The 18582-nt window shown below is 41.5% G+C and overlaps 1 protein-coding gene across 3 annotated transcripts in view; it reads right to left on the bottom strand.

The window, feature by feature from the left end:
- The window catches only part of NAV2 (neuron navigator 2), a 390183-nt gene extending 387398 nt beyond the window's left edge, over positions 1-2785 (bottom strand). For all 3 annotated transcript variants that reach the window (XM_030948576.1, XM_030948578.1, XM_030948583.1), the window contains exon 1: positions 2652-2785. The gene's annotated coding sequence lies outside the window, so the exon portion shown is untranslated. The remainder of the gene's footprint in view (positions 1-2651) is intronic.
- Between the last annotated feature and the right edge of the window lie 15797 nt (positions 2786-18582).

Genomic DNA, 18582 nt, shown 5'->3' with positions numbered 1-18582 from the left:
GCCCAGACCTAAAGCCAAATCCATTATTCTTCTGGGGTCTCTTACCCAAGGATCTTTCTCCACAGTCTGTAAAGATAATGAGTGCCACCTCCCAAAATCCTGAGCATGATTATGCAGGAACAAACAGGTTCTGTTATTACTTGGGAAGGAAAGCTGTGCAGAGCCTGAAATCACAGCTTAACAGGTCAACCAGCTTAAAATGTTGTTCTTTTTGTACTGAGAAGCACAAGTTTACTGAAAGAGACAGAGTCTCCTGGGTTAATTTGTAAGGTGGGATCAAAATCAGCAGGCTTCAATACGCAGGCACCAGGAAAGACACATTTACTACACTCAATTCCATACTAAAAAGGCTAAACATTAAATCAATTTCAGCCTCCTTAGCTGAGCATGGTATAAGAGCACATATTTAGCTGCGTGTTGTTGTAAGCCCGGTAAGCACCAAAAAACCCAAACCCATGTCCTACGTAACAAAGGAACTAACAAATAAGAACATCATCAGACACTCTCCCACCACTGAAGGAAAAACAGCATAAAAAATAGATTTCTCACAACACAGTGGAAATGCTTGCTCTGCATGCTGACGTCCCTTGTTATGCCAAGGCAAAGATCTCGACAAGACAACAGGTAGAAATGCTGCTTGTGCCTCTCACTGCTCCTCACCATGAAGCCAGTTCTCTTTCTTCTAAAGAGCACAGGAAAGAACACAGCTGATTGCAGCAATGCTTTGCCATTTGAAAGTAATCTAAAAACACATCTAACCCATTTTACAGAGAAAGGGAGGTTTTCAACCAGAATCTCCTCCTGATCTGTGGTTTCAAACCTTCCAATAGCCACAGAAATTAGACAGGTACCTTGAAGGCAATTCATGGCCTCCAACCATAGCAACAAATATCACAAGAAAAAAAAACCTCCAAATTTTATAAACATCCTTAAGCCCCACCGAGGAAAACTTTTCCCCTCCAGTGATTTCACTGTGATGTGACACATGAGACTGCATCAGTCACATCGTGTAATGCCATGCTGAAATAGCACGACATAACCAGTGCAACTAAGGACAACATGAAAGGTCCCCTCAACTAGGAAAAAAAAAAAAAACAAAAAGAAGAAGAAGAAAGTGCAGTCTCTGGAAGTTCCTGTGCATTAAATGCTCCAGCTTTAAACATCATGGAAACAGCCTCTCTAGGCAAACATGGGAGGATCTATTTGTATGTAGTACCTAGTACATGCCCGCAACCTAAGACCATGCGTTATAGGTATTTAGTGTCACTGCCTAAGTTAGCTACATTAAGCTTCATATATTAAAAAAATATATATTAACAGGAGGAAAAAATGCATTCTGAGGCTTAAAGAACCATTTCGAGTCAGCCACAAACCAAAACATTTTTGAATATCTAGACTTAATTTTATTTATACTACCTCCAGTAAAAATAAGTGTCACTTTTTAATCTCTGCGTATATCTGACTGTGGAAATGGATTTATTAACAAATTTAATTTAATGCCAATTAATTGGCATTACATACAAAACAAATACTTCAAGAAGAAAAAAAGGTAAGGTTTGCTGAGGCAATCACCACATAGCCAGAGACATTGAAACCAACAAAAACCCCAAGTGACTCAAAACCGGTGTTAGCCCATTCTCCCATCACAGCAACATTCAAAGCCCCCAGTCGGGCTCTAGACCATGCTGGGCTGCAACTGACCATCCTGTCTGAATGAGCAGCTCTAAGAGCTCAGAGCCTGCACCTGACCATGGCTTGAGCACATTAACACTCTCAATGAACCACAGGTGAGTTGATATTCTTAAATTTAAGCTATAAGGGCTCCACCTGGGTATGTCCTTCCAGGGTCCATCCTCAACACACAGTTCCAGAAAGGTCCGCACCTGCACAGAATGCCTTTCGCATTTACCTCGCTGGACACCCAGATCCTCAAGGACGCCGCCTGGCCGCCAGTCCTCCATTCAAAGTAAAGCAAATTAACACAACTTTCGGGGGTTTTCTCGTTAAAATGTAAGCAAACTCGCAATAGCGGGAATTTCTAATTCCCGCAACTGCCCGTGTTTCGGGACCAAGAAAGCAAGAAAATCCATAAGTTCTTTTTTCTCCACGGGGGGAGCAGAAGCCCAGCAGCCTGTGAGTCCCACGGCTGTGTGAGGGGCCAGACAAAACCCCACGAGTCTGGGGACACCCCGGCCGCGGGCGCCCCTCTGCCCGGCACACGGCCACAGCTAAAACAGCAGCAATAATGTACAAATAATCACAGAGGGCAGCAGCAGCACCCGCCTGGTGGCCGGCCCCGCCCGCGCCCACCCCGCCAGACCGCGCCGAGGGAGCGACCCCGACGTCAAGCCCCGCGCAAGTTGCGGCCCCGCCGCCGCAAGGAGCGCGGAGGAGCCGCTCCCGCGCTGCGAGGCGGGCGGTGCCGGCCCCGCCGAGCCGCGCCGCGGATGGGGCAGAGCCCCCCGGACCCCTCCCGCCCCAAGCCACTCGCCGGAGGGCAGGGCTCGCTGCCAGCCGCCGGCGGGGCGCGGGGCTCCGCCCGGCCGGGGCCGCGTCCCTCCCGCCGCCGGAGCAGGCGCGCCGGGACAAACTTTCGCATCCCTCCTGCGCGCCGGGCCGGGCTCCCCGCGCTCGCCGCGTCCCGCCGGTACCTGCCGGGGCTGCCGCGGCGGGGCGGGCGGCTCTGGGCGCTGCTGCTCCCGTGGGCCGGCGGCCCATGCGCCCGGGCCAGGGCAAGGGGCCGCCCTGCGCGCCCGGCTCTGGCTCCGGCTCCAACGTCGCCGCTCCGCGCCGCCGCCACAACTCACTCAGGCGTCGCCAGGACAACGAGCGCCCGCCCTTCGCCGAGCTCCCTCCCTCCCGCCCTCCCCGCGGCACCGCCCAGCGCGGGGGTCCCACGTGGGGCCGCCACGCCAATGGAAGGCGGGTTGCGGCCGGCTGGGTCGGCGGAGAGCCGCTTTCCGGGCGGGAGGCAGGGGATGCCGCCCACCCCCGCCACCCCTCGGCCACCTGCCCCTTCGGCTCTCCCGCGTCACCTGCCTAAGGAGAGCCCTGGAGGCCGCAGTGTCGGCAGCAGAGCGCTGCGGGCAGGCTTTCGGACTGAGCGTGTCGTGTCCCTCGTGTGCCCAGCCCAGCCCGCTGTCCTACATCCCGTCCCGGGCCTTGGGATCCTGCATTGCTGCAGGTCCGGGGGTGCTGGGCTGGCTGCGGGCCACAGCAGTAGGATAATATTGAGGGACTGTTGATTTCTGAGGGCAGTGAGCTGGTCGTGCTTCACCGCCTGCTCTGACTACAGCCCAAGGAACCAAAAGCGGCATACCACGTCTGTGTTGGTTGCGCAGCACTACTAATGCAATATATTGGTGGTACCAAACGTGTCTCGATTGGGCGTGTATTCAAAAAAAACTAATGTAAACGTGGTGACACCCTCTCGTTAGTGCAGATCCTTGCATTGCTTGGAGCTGGGCCAGCTGCTCCAGAGCCTCACAGGCTTTAACAAGCCAGAGCTAATAAGCCAGGCTGGGTGTAAGTTCACTCCTCGCAGAGCCACTTAGGAAGCTCAGCACCACGTCTGGAAATTACAAGTAGCTGCACTCGAGAAGGTTCAGCAGAAGCTGTCTATCTTTGGTCCGACTTGATTTTCTGGCCCAGCAGCCTTGGTCGCCCTGCCCGGCCCACACATCTTCTGTGGGGGAGCAAAAGGAGTGCTAGCAAATACTATCACAGATGCAAAATAAAGGGGGACTTATATTGAAAGATTTGGCCCCAAACTGAAATGCACTTTTTGTAGTGGGAGTGCTGTAATACACTGTGTTCTGAGCAAAATGTTACTGTCCAAGCCTGGGCTGGCTGGAGGCCATAGAAATAGGATAATGCTGAGGGACTCTTGATTTCTGAGGGCAAAGAGCTGGTCATGCTTCACCACCTGCTCTGACTACAGCCCAAGGAAGCAAGAGTGGCTCCTGCCATCCACCCTCCACCAGAGACCAACAAGAAAAGGAGTTGTTCCTATTCTGTAGGAGTATAGATTCAGAAGCACCATCAGCTTTCACCCTTCTTATCCTGTTGTTATCTTATTACAAAAGTTCCTTACCTTCTTGGTGATTTATCATGGGCAGCTCAACACAACCAACAAACTCCAACTCCCACCTCACCCAGCTAACCCACGCTTTTATATCACTCTTCTTATTGGACACAGCTGTGGCCTGTTAAGGGCAGGCCTGTTGCTAATCTTTGGTGATTAGTGCAGCTGCAACTCCTCAGGTGTGAGATTACCTTCTGCATTATCTTTATTTTCTTACATTCTATCCCCCCACACTATTCCAGATAGGAATATCACCAGCATGACTCTTCAGGGCATTTCCCTAATTTTCTCTCTACACTTGCTAGTTCGTCCTGTGTGTGACTCCTTCTGTAGCACCTCATTCCTGAGCAGAGAAAATTCAATTTAACCCCAAATAAAATTATGGCTACAGTCTTGCTCTGCTTTTAGCTTTATCCTCAAACCTCAATTCATCAGAGCTTTCAGGCCAGTATGTGGTACATCTACCAGTAAATAAAATTTACATCTTATTTAGACCATTTCTTTAGTTCTGTACTTTAAATGTCAAAGTATGTGGCCTCTGTAAAAAGTAACCTATGAAGTTAGGTTGCCTGAGGTTTTCTTTAAGCTTACCTGGAAAAACCAGATGTCACAAACGCCTGGGATGCTGTGGCTCTTGGGACATTTGGAGACAATGTGTCTTGCAGAAAGCTTCTTTGCTGTGACTCTCAGTCTGGCCCGTGTTCCAAGGCCTTTTCAAACATTTTAAGGGACTTGCTGACTGCCAGCTCCCGTGGAAGATACCAATACAACAGGAATGAGAAATTAAGCCAAGCTGGTTCTTTGGCAAATTCAGGTGGTGTTTTAATATGGTAAGAGATGGTTTATAATACATTACTTAGAACCTCTGCCTCTACTGTAACATTTTTATGTTTAGAAAAATCTTCTTTTAAAATATGTGGGTAGGGGTAGTAAAGAAGATTAGAACAGCCTTGTCTGTGATAAAGAAAATTTCAATTCAACGGGACTGCTGTAAAGGCCCTTATTTATTTTTCTCAGCAGTTGCATTCACTCGCTTGCCTGCAGCTTTAGTTGTTGTGGAGGTTTTCTTCTGTAAATTCTTCAAAGTGATGGATTTTCTCTTTGAAGGAATGCTTGACTGTAGAAAACTACAGAAGTGTAACCTTTTTTTTTCCCCTATGCACATGTGATGCTTTGAGCTTTGAAAAGACGTGTGTACTGCCACCTCTTTTGTTAATTTCCATGCCAGGAGCCTAAAAATTTGCATTACTGGCTTCATGCTCCGCAACTGAAAGCAAGGACAGTGATCTCCCACTCTTTCCAGTTAAAGGTCATCTGAAATACATGTTCCTCTCTGGCTCAGACTAGTGAGACATTCAGCATTTCATTAATCAAAGAAGCACAAGGCTTATTTTTATTGATTAAATGTTATGGTTGTAACAAGAAGCACTAGTGTACAAGGTGTTGCACATATGCACCCTCCCCAATGCTTACAATTTAGACAAAAGGCAAGAGAAAAAAAGCAGGATTTTAATCTCTGTTTTAGAAGCAGAAAGCTATGGCACAGAGCTGATGAGGAGAATTTGCCAAGATCACATCTCCCAACTGAATCAGCATCTTAACACAAGCTGTTCCTGCTCTTGTTGGTTCTTATCCTTTTGATGTATTCCAGCTTCTTAGATAAGTAAAAGTAATCATGTATAAAGTTATAGCCTTGGACTCTAAAAAGATAATGATCAAAGTCCAAGTTCTCATTGGACATTAGCACAGAAATAATTCTCTTATTTAAGTGTCTATACATAACCAAAGGTAACTGTCATTGTCCTGTAAAAATCAGCAACAAAACACTTTAAATGCACACCTTTAGTCCAGGGATAATGTCAATCAAATCCGAGTACAATTCCTATGAAAAAGCCATTTAGTATTTTCACAGAAAGGAAAAGATTGCGGGCTGGGAGCAGCAGCCTGGGACTCGTGACTCCTGAATTTGCCAGCTTTGTGTCATCTAAGCTTACCCTGGGTTCTGTGGAAGCACACCAGGTTCGCACAGGATAAAGCCTAAATGCCAGCCATGAACTGTAAATGTGTTAAATCAAAGATTGCCTCTTACCACCAGTTCTGTAGAAGTTGTGCTAAACAAGCCCTCCCTCTTGGCTGGAGCTTAGAGGCAGCAAGTCCTCAGTGCCTGAGTGCCCGCTGGCACTAGCCATGCTTTGGAGCTGTGATCTCAGCTTGGACAGTAGATCTGGCCTGATACATTTTAATCACCATTGCAATACAAGGCTTCTTCAGTGCTGTGGAAGATGTGATGCCATAAACCCACGCTTTGCCATGAGCATTTAGAAATATGAGGCTTCCTCTGCAAGGGCCTTTTTCGTGACACTGCTAAATGTCAGAGAAAGTTCAGTTCTAACGCATTAACAGATGCCTTAAAATACTGAATATTATTCATACCCTCAAAGAACTAGTTTTTATTTCAAGTGAAAAATGTTTCATAATTAGAAAACAAAACATTCATGAAGAGCTACATGCAATTCATCATCTGAAGAATTTAAATCATTTAGCTTCAGATAATTCAGCTTTGATCCGTAGACTGTAAGAGTCAACATTTTCTGAGGTGTTTTCACAGACTTTTGAGGACAATGTTGAGTTCATTTGTGTGTCTGCTGCAGGGTCTGGTAAAACATTCTGTTACAAAACTGATGGCTGCAATGGTAGGAGCATTTAGATAGAAAGAAAACAGGGATGTTAAACTAAAATAGCAAAGCTTTTATTAATTTTTTCAGGCTCCCTTATGTACCTTTTCGCTTTTGGCTGTAGCTAATAAATTTGAATGTTCATATAAGTTCTGACTTCAGGCAATGGATTCTTAAAAATGTCTTATTTTGCATTTTTAAGATGTTATTGTGTAATGCATGTACATTAAGAAAAGTTTCTGCTTTTGCAGATAGAATGCATCTTTAGAATCTATTTTGCCTCTCTTACACCCTATATAGCCTTTGAAAGATTAACTCTTGAGATAGCTAATAGGTTTCCTTTAGGCAGCCAGATTCTGTCACTCTTTATTGTATTCTTTGGCATGAGGGGGATTGGTTTTCCTTTTTAAATAGGAAAGATTTCTTTAAATAACATTTAGATTTGGAAGATGAAATCAAGTGCTGATCAATTGAATGCTGTATATAATATAGGTATATAATATAGGTATATAATATCCTAGAAGCTGTTTCACCCATTTACCTCTCCTGTGATCTGAAAACCATTTAGACTAAGGACAAAGTTCAAACACTAAATTTAAACGACAGCTTTGAAAGAAAAAAACACAGCTGTTCTCTAAGAATTACATCCCCTCTACTTGTTAAAAGGTGGGCTCCTGGACCTCTTCAGTAAAAAATATTTGGTAAGAAATATTTCTTTGGTAAGAAATATCCTCACTCATGGCTCCTAAAGACTAAGAATTTATTTCACAGTGCCTTATATTTCAGTGTAAATATTCTAGGACAACCCTCTGTCCACTGTTCTTATTGTTAGTTCACATCCCTGTCATCCTCAGAGTTGTCAGTGTGTATTTCCATGGTTAGAATGTTTATTTCTTCAAAGTAACTGGCTCCCTCCATGGACAGCCAGCATCTCCCATGGTCACTCATTACTGTAATGAAACACTTTTGCAAACATTGTTAGGATTGTGCTGAGCTGTATTTTAGATTTGTGCTGAACACACAATAATATAGATATTAATAGTAATATTGATAATACAGAGATGGTTTTGTTATGCCTGAGCAGGGCTTAGACAGAGACAAGGCCTTTTCTGCTTTTTGTATGGCCACACTGGTGAGGAATTTGGGGAGCTGGGAAGAGACACAGCCAGAACAGGTGACCCCAACTGACAAAGGGATATTCCAGACCATGTGAAATTGAGCTCAGGGTATAAACTGGAGAGAAGAAGGAGGAAAGGAGATGTTTGGAGTGATGGGGTTTGTCTTCCCAAGTAACTGCTGCACATGATGGGGCCCTGCTCTCCTGGAGGTGACTGAACACCTGCCAGCCCATGGGAAGCAGGGAATTAATTCTTGTTTTGCTTTGCTTGTGCGCATGGTTTTGCTTTCCCTAAGAAACTGTCTTTATCTCAACCTACGAGTTTTTACTCTTTTGATTCTCTCCCTAATCCCACAGCTGGGACAGTGAGGGGCTTGGCTGCTGACTGAGGTTAAACCACAACAGTCCTTTTTCTCCTCACAGATTTCAAGATTTGAGCTCTCTGTTTTGCTTGAACAGGACACCTTCAGAGTGCCTTAGGAGAGCCACATTCAAACGAGTTCTCCAGAACACATTTTCTGTGCTTTCTTTTATCAGAATGAAATGTGCCTCACAAGTTAGTCGTGTATGCTGCAAAAGGCTGTAGACTGTGTACAAACATGTTTAATGAAGCTGAATACTGCAAGCATAAGCAGCAAAAATATTTTGTTTACTTAACATTTATACATACTCAAGTAAAAGCTTGTTACGTTTGGTTGGCTAAGCTTGTTTTCAAAAGGGACCTAGAAGGCTGAAAAAGTTAAATAAATCATCATATGCATAACAACACGATCATTCATATTAGCATTCTAGTTAAGTCAATGATTAATTCTTCTTTGAGGATGAAGTGGTGGTAAAACAACCCTAGCCTAATATCTAGTAGCAATATTACAGTCACCTCAAAATTCCAGATTATATCAACACATGCCTATGTAATATAGGAGAAACTTTCAGACCTGAAGTTTAAAGAGAAATCTGAATAACCATATGCTTATTTGAGTATTTAAATATAGGTTGAAACTAGCTGCTCTCCACCACTGGCTTGTAGATATCTGCTCTGTCTGCAAATAAAGAGATCAGTAAACTTTCCTACTGGCTTTAAATGGCTGAACTGAAAGAGCAGGATAATGTCACAGCAGCAGCAGAAAGGGGAATTCCTGAAATACATTGGCTCTTGTCAGAAATTAATATGAACTCCAATGGGAAGATGAGAGACTGCAACAGTATCTTTTTGAAAACATGACTGGCTGCTCTGTCTTGGACAATCTGGGTATCTGGAATGTTGTAACTGAGCTTTGAATGGTGAGGTTTTTCCCTGCTGATGAAGAGTTCTCCATCCTATTTGTCAGTAAAGATTGCAATACCACTGGAGCATTGCCCAGCCAGGGGCTGTAAAATCAGCACTGGAGAGAAAACTGAAACCTTCTGCTGCAGGTCAGTCTTTCCATGCTGACTCAGAAGACAGGAAACTGAGCCTTTCCTCTTGGAGACAGTGAAAGATGGTATGGGATGCCTCATGTGGATCAAGAGGGTCATCACAAATGCCTGGAAAAAGCAGCTTTCCACAGATTTTAGTTAGTACCTACAGCCAAGAGGGAATTTCTTCTTTTAGCAGGCCTAGAGAATGGGGCTTCCAATATCCAAACCAAGAAATTGAGGTGGCATCCCTTATTTCCTTGCTCTGACTCTGTCCTTAAATATGTGTACTCCCAGGTTTCCAAAAGGCTTACTTTACAGTTCCCTGAGGCTTATTAACAGTTCTTACCTTGCTCTCCCCTCTGTCCAATCTTCTTTCTAGGGAAAAAGAAGTTACTGAGATGGACAGTCTTACAGCTTCAGAGATGGAAACAGAGGCAGCTGAGTTAATGGATGATCTAGTGGCTCCAGATAGAAGTTGGTAGGCAAATATATTCTATGCCTGGATAAATCACTGAGAAACCTGATTCTGATGTCCTTGCTTGGAGCAAAAGTTTGAACTAGAGTTCTTCTGAGGCCATTCTAACCTGAGTTATCCAATCATTCTATGAAAATGAGGAATCTGCTTTACAGAAACCAGTGCAGATCTTGGGATAGAGAAGATGGTTCCCATTTAGAAAACAAATGATGTCTTTTGAAAAGATCATATTAGGCCAATTATTTTACAGTCTGAAGTGATATAAACCTGATGGAGGAACTTCTGTTTTCCTATTGTGATCCTATTGGGAGAGCAGTGTGAATCTTTCAGCATTGATGCAGTCCTACAAAATTCAGCTGGATATAACTAGGACCACATTTTTAATTGGGGAAGCACAGAATAGAAGATTAAAAACATTGCTAAAAAGTTTTTACATTAACTTTGTTAATATGAAAAAGATTATTTTAAAAATTTGCAACCTCATGTTATCTGCACATCAAAGGAAAATATATTTGCCTTGATTCTAAGGTAAGTTTATGTGATTATAAAGATCTTCATGAACAGGTGAGGTAAAAAAGAGAGTGGTTGTGAGTTCACATTTTTGCTTTAATATTTTCCACTTCTATACTCTCTTTTATCTAAGGATTTCAAAGCACTCTATGGACATTAATGAATTAAGCCTCACAGCAGTTCTGGGAGGAAGGGTAATGATTTAAAGATTGAAATTCAATGAGATGAATGGATATAAATGGGAAATAGCCTTCTTAAAATATCATATACTATTCAGACCATATGGAAAATCCCCTGTTTTCCTCTTTCTATCTATCCCATGTGCCTTCAAGGCAATTCACAGTACTGGGAAAATTGGTAAGAAGTGTTTACAACTGTTTATATACAGACAGATTGGATGCAATGACAACATGATAGCAGAAATAAACAGGGAATAGATCAGACTGAAAAAAAAAAGTGTTGTTTTGAACATGTTAAACTTAATTTCGGCCTTTAGAGAGAACAGATTTTACAGAACACTTTTGTACTGAAATGGATTTGCTTTACAAATTACCACATTCGGGACTGCATGAGGCCACTTAGCCAAGACAGTAGAGTTGGAGAAATGCTCTCCTGCTCAGAATCAAATCCAGTCCCTGAACACAGAGGGCACAGCAAGGAAAGGAGTCCTGGTTCTCACTGGAATGCACAATATACAGTACATTTAAATGCACTTACCTCTTTAATGACCAGCTGCATTCCTGTGCCTTTGCTAACCTGACAAGGTTTGTATATAAATAATTCTATGGATAGCTGGCAGAATTCATCCCAAAGGATGCAGTATTGCATGCAGTGATAAAAACAGCCTCTTTCAGAAAGGAGGCAAAGCCTTTGATGCACAGGGACATGGGATTTCAGGAGGTCTGTGAAGTCTTGCAACTTTTCTTCCCCTTTTATGTTTCCATTGGTCACAGATACACTTTGCTCTCAAGCCCATTTGCAGTTCTCCAAGCTGTAAAAATTCATAAGCAAGACCCAAAGAGGAAGTGCCTTGTATCTTCCAAGGAAAATATGTCCTGTAATCATGTAATGAGAGATGTCTCTTGATGTACAGCTTTCATTCAATGCAAGAGTCAACAGTCATGTTAAGGACATGTAATTTCCCAACTCAGAAGTTCTTGCTGTCCTGAGGCACAAGGAAATTAACCTCTTTGCAATTTGATTTTTTTTCCAAATTGTTTTTTTTATTCATACTTTGAACAAAGCTAGAAACTGAGAAATATCTGCTTACAGAGAAAACACATCACATCAATCAAGAAAACCTGCAATTACCAGTGAAAGCTCATTTCACACTCTATAAAAAGCAAACAAGACCTAAGTTATAATACATGCATATTAGCCTTTATTTAAAATTATAATAATCATGCATCAAGATAAACATCTAGGAGCAATTTTTCTTTCTTGTTGGAGGGCATCTATCCCTCTGAAACTTCTCTAAAGTCTTAGAAAGTTAAAGCAGCTGTACCAAGTTATGCCAAAATGCAGTTTTGTTCAAAGTCCTATCCCTAGCAGAGCTTGGTAACCAAAGTCTGTGAGGAGATACAGGAGCAAACCAAGCACAGTTATATTTATGTACTGTGCAGTCTCAGCTTCCAGCAATTTGTGGCTCATAGCCTGAGCCAGGCAATGCCTCTTGTTCTTGTATCAGGAAAGAGAGTAAGTGAATACTCCCAAGGCTTCTTCTGAAAATAAACAGTTGGGCATCACAGGCACCCAGGCATCCCACACCATTTCCTCATCTCTTTCCACTGAAATAGGTAAAACTGTGTGTGAATTCCCACAGGGATGCAGGGAGAAGAAAAAGCAAAACTCTTCTCATTGCTGTCCAGGGAAAGGACAAGAAGAAATGGGCCTGAGCTGAAATACAGGAAATTCTGGTTCAGTATTTTTAAAGTCTTGATTTGGTTTTCTGGGTTTTTTTGGTGTGTTTGTTGGGTTGATTTTGCTTGCTTTTTTTTTTTTTTTTTTTTTAACCTAAAGTGTGATCAAATGCAGGAACAGGTTGCTGATGTGGCTGACTCTGAGCAGGGAGCTAAACTAGATGAACTCCAGAGATGCCTTCCACCCTCATACTCAGTGAAATACCCTTGGATAGCAAATAGTTGTGTGTTGCAGAAGGTCCAGACTCAAAGAATTTATATTCTTTCTGGCTTGAACCAGAACTTGAAACTTCAAATTCTGCAGCCCAAGCTTATGTATCCTGTAGGGCTGACTGCTGTTAGGCCAGAAAGACACATAACCTGAGTCATTCTCCACAGCTTCCCAATTAAGACATTCCCCCAGTATGTGGATAAGACAATTACCTGATATGTTTAAATTTAGTTGTCTTGTATGAGCAAGACAGCCATCTTTGAAACAGGGGCTGTTCCAGCAAAAAGGTCTCCTTTTTTTCCCCCAAAATGTTTTGTGTAGCAGATGCTTGTGCACCAGCAGTTTGTCATCAACAGAATCTGAATTTTTCAGCTACAAAAGTACAGGCAAAAACTTGAACTAAAAGTTTTAATGACTGGTAATGAATATAAGGTCAAAACAATCTCTTTGGTCCTGCAGTATATAGATTATAAGTAGGCAAAATAATACATAGAGAAGGAAAGAAATGGAAGCTTTTGAGAGGTCTGCAAAATTCAAGCACCCCAACTGGGCTTCACCACAAAAATCTTGGCTGCTGGATAACTCTGTGACCCTACAGTAGCACACACAAATAACAACTAAAATGTGCATCAAAGACAGTTTTAATCAGATTTTGAAGAATAAAGGAATAAAGGTAACATGTTTGGTCCCAAGACAGGTTAGCTGGATATTTAGTTGTCTTCTTGTTTGCTCCTGCTGCTGTCAAATCCACCTGCTATGGTCTTTCCCTTTTTTTGTAAACTGTAAAACCATCAATGGTTGCTAGTTATCACGCCTTGTCCTACTTAAACACCATATAATCAAATTTTTATTTCAGTTAACAGGAACTGTCTTTCTTTGTTTGTGAGTACCTGCTCCCATGCCAATTGAAGCAGCTACAGAAAATTCAAGCCCCTCAGAATATTAACCAGAATTTCCTGGAGTGACAAACAAACCTAATACATTTATTTTATACTGGCAGTCCTAACCTGTGACACCTTTAAATACAGAAGATATGCAGGAGAAGGGAAGAACAGTTGCAGGTGAACCCCAGCTGGGAAATGTGCACTGAACACCTCTGTGTATGAACCAGTTGTTACCACAAGAGCTGAGTGAACCAGGAGCGCAAGAAAGAGCAGGATCCAGATGAGCTGGGCCTGCCCTCTGCAGTGCTCATCACCCTGTGCCTCAGGGGAACATCTTTCTGCCCTTTTATACACTGCTAAAGCTGAAGAAGAGTAGGGAAAAAAATCTAGAGAACCTCAAGGTCCAAGGTAACCACAACTGGATGATGTTTACTTTGGCTAAGTTCTTCTTTACAGTCAATGTCTCCTAGGAAGGAATATTTTTCTTTCTTGAAGATTGAAATAAAATTAATACCAATAAAAAGTCCCTATATTTCTTTGGTAATTCCACTTGAAATTTAACTGCTACTGCTTATGCCTCGTAGGGGGGGAAATTTCTCTATGGGAATTGCATGCAGAGACCAGGCTCTTGAACACAAAAAGAATCCATACCCTAAATTGCTGTATCAATCCCGTAAATATAAACATGCTTGCCTTCCCCACTTCCCAACTTAATTTGTTCATTTATTCTTGTTTAATTTTATTATTTTTCTGTCTGGGTGGGGGAGAGGGGGAGTGGAGCAAAGAATGTTATGACTATTGACCTGAGATAGTCTCCTGGAAATAATCTAACAGCAGGGAACAGCAAGTCCTTTTCAAAACCAATGAAGCAAAAAAATGCTGTTGACCAAGCTATTGTGAGAGATTTGAGGAAGGGGAGGGGGAAAAATTATGAAAAAGAAGGAAGAGAAGGGATAAAACTGCACCTTAGACTCATACTTACTATCTCCTTTAGAAGAAGGCCACATATTTTCGAGGCCATCACTTTCATGGGATCTCTGTTGTAACTACCCCTTGTTCCAAAGAGATGCTGTTTTTAGCAGCAGTCAGATGTCATGCTTAGGTTTATGTGTGCAGGAGTTTTGCTCACAGTGTGCAGTGTTCCACAGCCTTGGATTTTCCTTGGTCTGTCTCCTCCTCCCGTGGTAGCTTGGAAAGACGAGACAGTATTTCTGTAGAGCTAATATCTGTATATGTCCTTCTTCAGGGGAGCTCCATGGATTCTCACTGCCTGAGACATGATAGTTCTGAAGTCTTCACATGTTTATTAAATGCATTTTAATTGGGCATAGCTAATAGGAACAAACAAGCAAGCAAAGAACAAACCATATTCCCTGTCCTAATGAGATCAGCAGCATTGCCAGGATCATGTTCCCTGTGAAATTATGGCTTTGGAGAAGCCTTGAGGGTGAGGAGGACCTTGCTCAGATAGGTTTTGTTACTTTGAGATGCTACTGCCAGTCCCAGCCGGGCCAAGCACTACAGCAAAGTTGATCCTAGGAACACACGTAGTACAGATAATAACAATTTGCTTTCTACAGATGCTTTTTTCTCTACAAAAAACCCTTTTGTTTTAGAATTATAATGCACAATACTGGTATGTTTTTGAATCTGTACCTAACAGTAGTTAAAAACATAACAAAGTACCTATAAAAGTTCTCAAATAAACAACACTCACATTCTTAAAGAACTTTAGAAAGACTGTAAGTGATGGTTGTATGAGAGAAACTTCCCACTCAGGATTGTAGTTTTGTTTGTGTTTAATGATCTTTGGTTCTTTTTGCTGATCCTTCATTCTTTGTGTGCATGTGCACAGGCACATGGAATGTCTTCTCACTCAAATACAAAATCCTTGATATTAATTCATCTTTTGAGTTAATCCATTTCCACTGAAAGCCAAGAGACTGAAATTATTATTGCTGGGGACGACAGTTGGGGCCCCCTTCAGGAACCCATAGCAGTGGGTTTGACTTTCCTGATTCCTTATCATTTTCCCCAGATCAGGCCCACTAATCTAAACTGTACATAAACAAAGGGAAGTTATTTTTTGTGAGCATTAGAAAGTCCAAAACTGAAGCTGTGTATGAAGTCTGGCTTTTATTTATGGTATTTGTTGGTGAAACAGACGCTGTTTTCCCATCACTTCATAAAGGAGAATGAAGTCCTGCTCTGAACCGTCAGAAATCATCTATTCTTTTTACTCAGATACGTGTAGCCACTACTCACACAGAGAAACTTTGTGAATAAGTTAGCACATTTACATTTTTAACTATGATATCACACTTCAGGATTCTTTTTCTAAGGACAAATTCCATGCTTATTTCACGAAGCAAAAAACAAAACAGAAGAGGTAGCTTTTAAGAACTTTATATAGTTATTTATAAAAGGAATTTCCTTTACTATATCAAAGGCAGAGTTCTGCAGAAACACCAGCACCAATGTGCGGGGAAAAAAATCTGAACTATTGATGAATTAGTGAGGATACTTTTCCCCATGTCTAGATATCAAATAAATAACCAAGAAAATGTAATGAAAAAAAAAAGCAAAAGAAAAAGACGAAACAAAAAAGCCACAAACCACCTTTTGGAAGGAAAGCAAACATGTGTAATGGCAGCCCAAAGGGTAATATATTCAGAAGCTGTAAGTGCTGAAAATGAAGGCTTAGAATGAAAGCAGCTCTTCAGCCATAATTCTACTGTCACTAACATAAAGCTACAATCTTTTTTTCCTATGTTCTCATTATTTTCCAAGTACTGAGTGTCAGTTAAGAAGATGTAAGAGAGCAGGAATTTTCAGTGGGGTGGAAATCTTTCATCACCTGTTTTCTTATGTATAGGAATGTTACAATTTTGTCATGGCTTTTAACTAATGTTGGGTTTACTGCTGCTGTGATAACCTTTTAAGGAGGTAGAATGTGAAATGAAATGACACTGTTACACTCTAATAGACTGAAAGGACTTTTTAAACCCAAAATAGTAGTTTCAGTATTAACACTGGAAGGGTTGAAGCCCATATCTGTGATGAAATTGTGAAAGAAGAAGAAGCAAATATGCTAGCAACCAGGAAGAGACACCACTTCAAGCTTCTGGTAGGTAAAATGCAACTGCCTGGAGTCAAAGAATTAATTTATTTACAGATTTTCTCATTAGTACCAGAAAGAATATTATATTTTTACCTATTTTACAAAAGATAAAATAGAAGCATTGTGAAGGGAAATGATTTATGAAAAAGGTTCTCCTCATCCACCATCTGTCATTCTTTCATAATATAGCTCCTGTAACAATAGTCTCAGAGGTGTTCAAAACACTGTTTAGGAATAAAATATTAATCAGAGCAAGAAAGAAAACAAAATATATCCATGAGTTAGCAGTCAATTTCAACCTGTTGTTTCTTTCACTTCATAACCAGATGTTTACAAGGTTTCAGAGTTAATGCAGATTATGGATTTTAGTAGGATACCTGAATTTTGAACTGATCAGAAAATAAATTTGGATTCACTGTATTCATTTACTTCCTCTTAGAATGAAAAGACTGTTTGGCTGCAATCCCTAGAATGTGTACAACATTTTATTCTTTTTCAAAAGGATGCAGGAAATTATAAATATTGAGTTCTTTTAATTTAAATAGCATTTCTTCACTGTTTCCATGAGACATAAATGTACTTGACCAGAAGGAAATAAAATGGCTTTCCCTGTCCTAGAAGGATACAAAGTTGAGTTCACACAAAAATTTGTAGCTCAAAATAAACCATCAGCTTGCTCAAACAGACAAAAATAGAACTTGTCTTTGGAGGTAACTTCTTACCAAGTTTCTATATTCAGAGTCTTCTACTTTGTTTAGTTGGACCTAACACAGAACTATCTATTATATTTTACTGCAGACACTAGATTTTTCATCCACTATTTAGAACCCTAGTGCACAAGAACTAATACCTCATTGACAAAAACTCTGTTTACTGAGCAAGCTTATTTGGTGCTCTTTTACATGGCTCTTAAAGGGACAAGGGCCCCTTTCTTCTCCAACCCTCTCCCTACAACTGGAGAAATCATTAATACAGCAGAAAATCTTCAAAAATAAGTTATTATGTATGGAGAGAGTTCTTTGCATGAGCTGGGGGATGAAACAATACAGTCCTTATTTAACCACAAACATTTTCTTAAGAAATAGCCCAGATCATTGTGTTCAAGTTTTTCATCTTTCACACAAGAAAAATTACATTACACCTCTTTGAGAGAAAGTGATTTAAAAGTATCAACAGTAGAGTCTCAACTATGTTAACAGCAAAACTTAACTGCTTATTATACATTAATCAATCTTACACATGGCTTTGGGTTGGGTTTTTTTTTTAGTTAACAGTAAAATTAAGAAGTGAAATATAGCATCCAAAGTATTCTCATGCCTAAGAGTTGCTTTGCTCTCTCCTCTGCAGGTAACCAGGCAATAAAATGCTTCAGTTACCCACAAGGCAAGCACTCAAGGCTGCAGTCGTGCATCCATGCGTTCGGTATTGTGTTCCAGTTCCTCAATTTCACACTTTGCTAGAAGCACGCAGTGACAGCAAGTTTCAATTACTCCCATCTGAATCAATATTGATGAGCCTGAACTGCAGCATTTGGATCTGCACTTCTGATATGGAGACAGTATCCTTTTGAATGTTCTAATGCTGTCAGGTTATCCTTATTTTGAACACAGCTTTCTGCATCCTGCAGAGACATGTTAAAGCAGGAACATGGCAACAGACACATTGCTTACTCCAAATTGTATAAGTGTGGTAGCTTTTCTTAGCAAAGAAAAAGCATTTCTTCCCTTAACCTTAGGAGAAATGAAATGCATCCCCTGGTGCCATAAGCAATGACAGAAAGCAATGTTTTAAGATACTAAGTGGTTGCTCTATTTATTCATAACCATGGAAATTACATGTTAGCTTGCTATGTGCACAAATGGATTCACATCCATTAATCACAAGTAATTCAGCAAAGTTTACTGCAGTACAGTTAACTCATTTTGGGGCTTGTCAGTTCTGCTAGCATCACCCCCATTGCCTCATGAGAACATGGGAATCAGTCCAAAGGATCATCCAAGGAAGCACAGTCATGCAGTGTATTACTACAGCAGCTCTTCAGTTGATACAGCAGCAGCTAACTGATATAGACTTCCAGCCTGGAGCCATTTCTACATGAATACGGGTCTGAGTTAATACAGCCTGAGCTAAACTTGCTCTTATCTCACCCAGAAATAGCTGAGTGGCCAGGAAGTCCTAGGTCCAGGAC

Source organism: Camarhynchus parvulus, chromosome 5 (genome assembly GCF_901933205.1).
Source record: "Camarhynchus parvulus chromosome 5, STF_HiC, whole genome shotgun sequence".
Lineage (NCBI taxonomy): Eukaryota > Metazoa > Chordata > Aves > Passeriformes > Thraupidae > Camarhynchus > Camarhynchus parvulus.
This window is presented reverse-complemented; position numbering and strand designations above follow the sequence as displayed.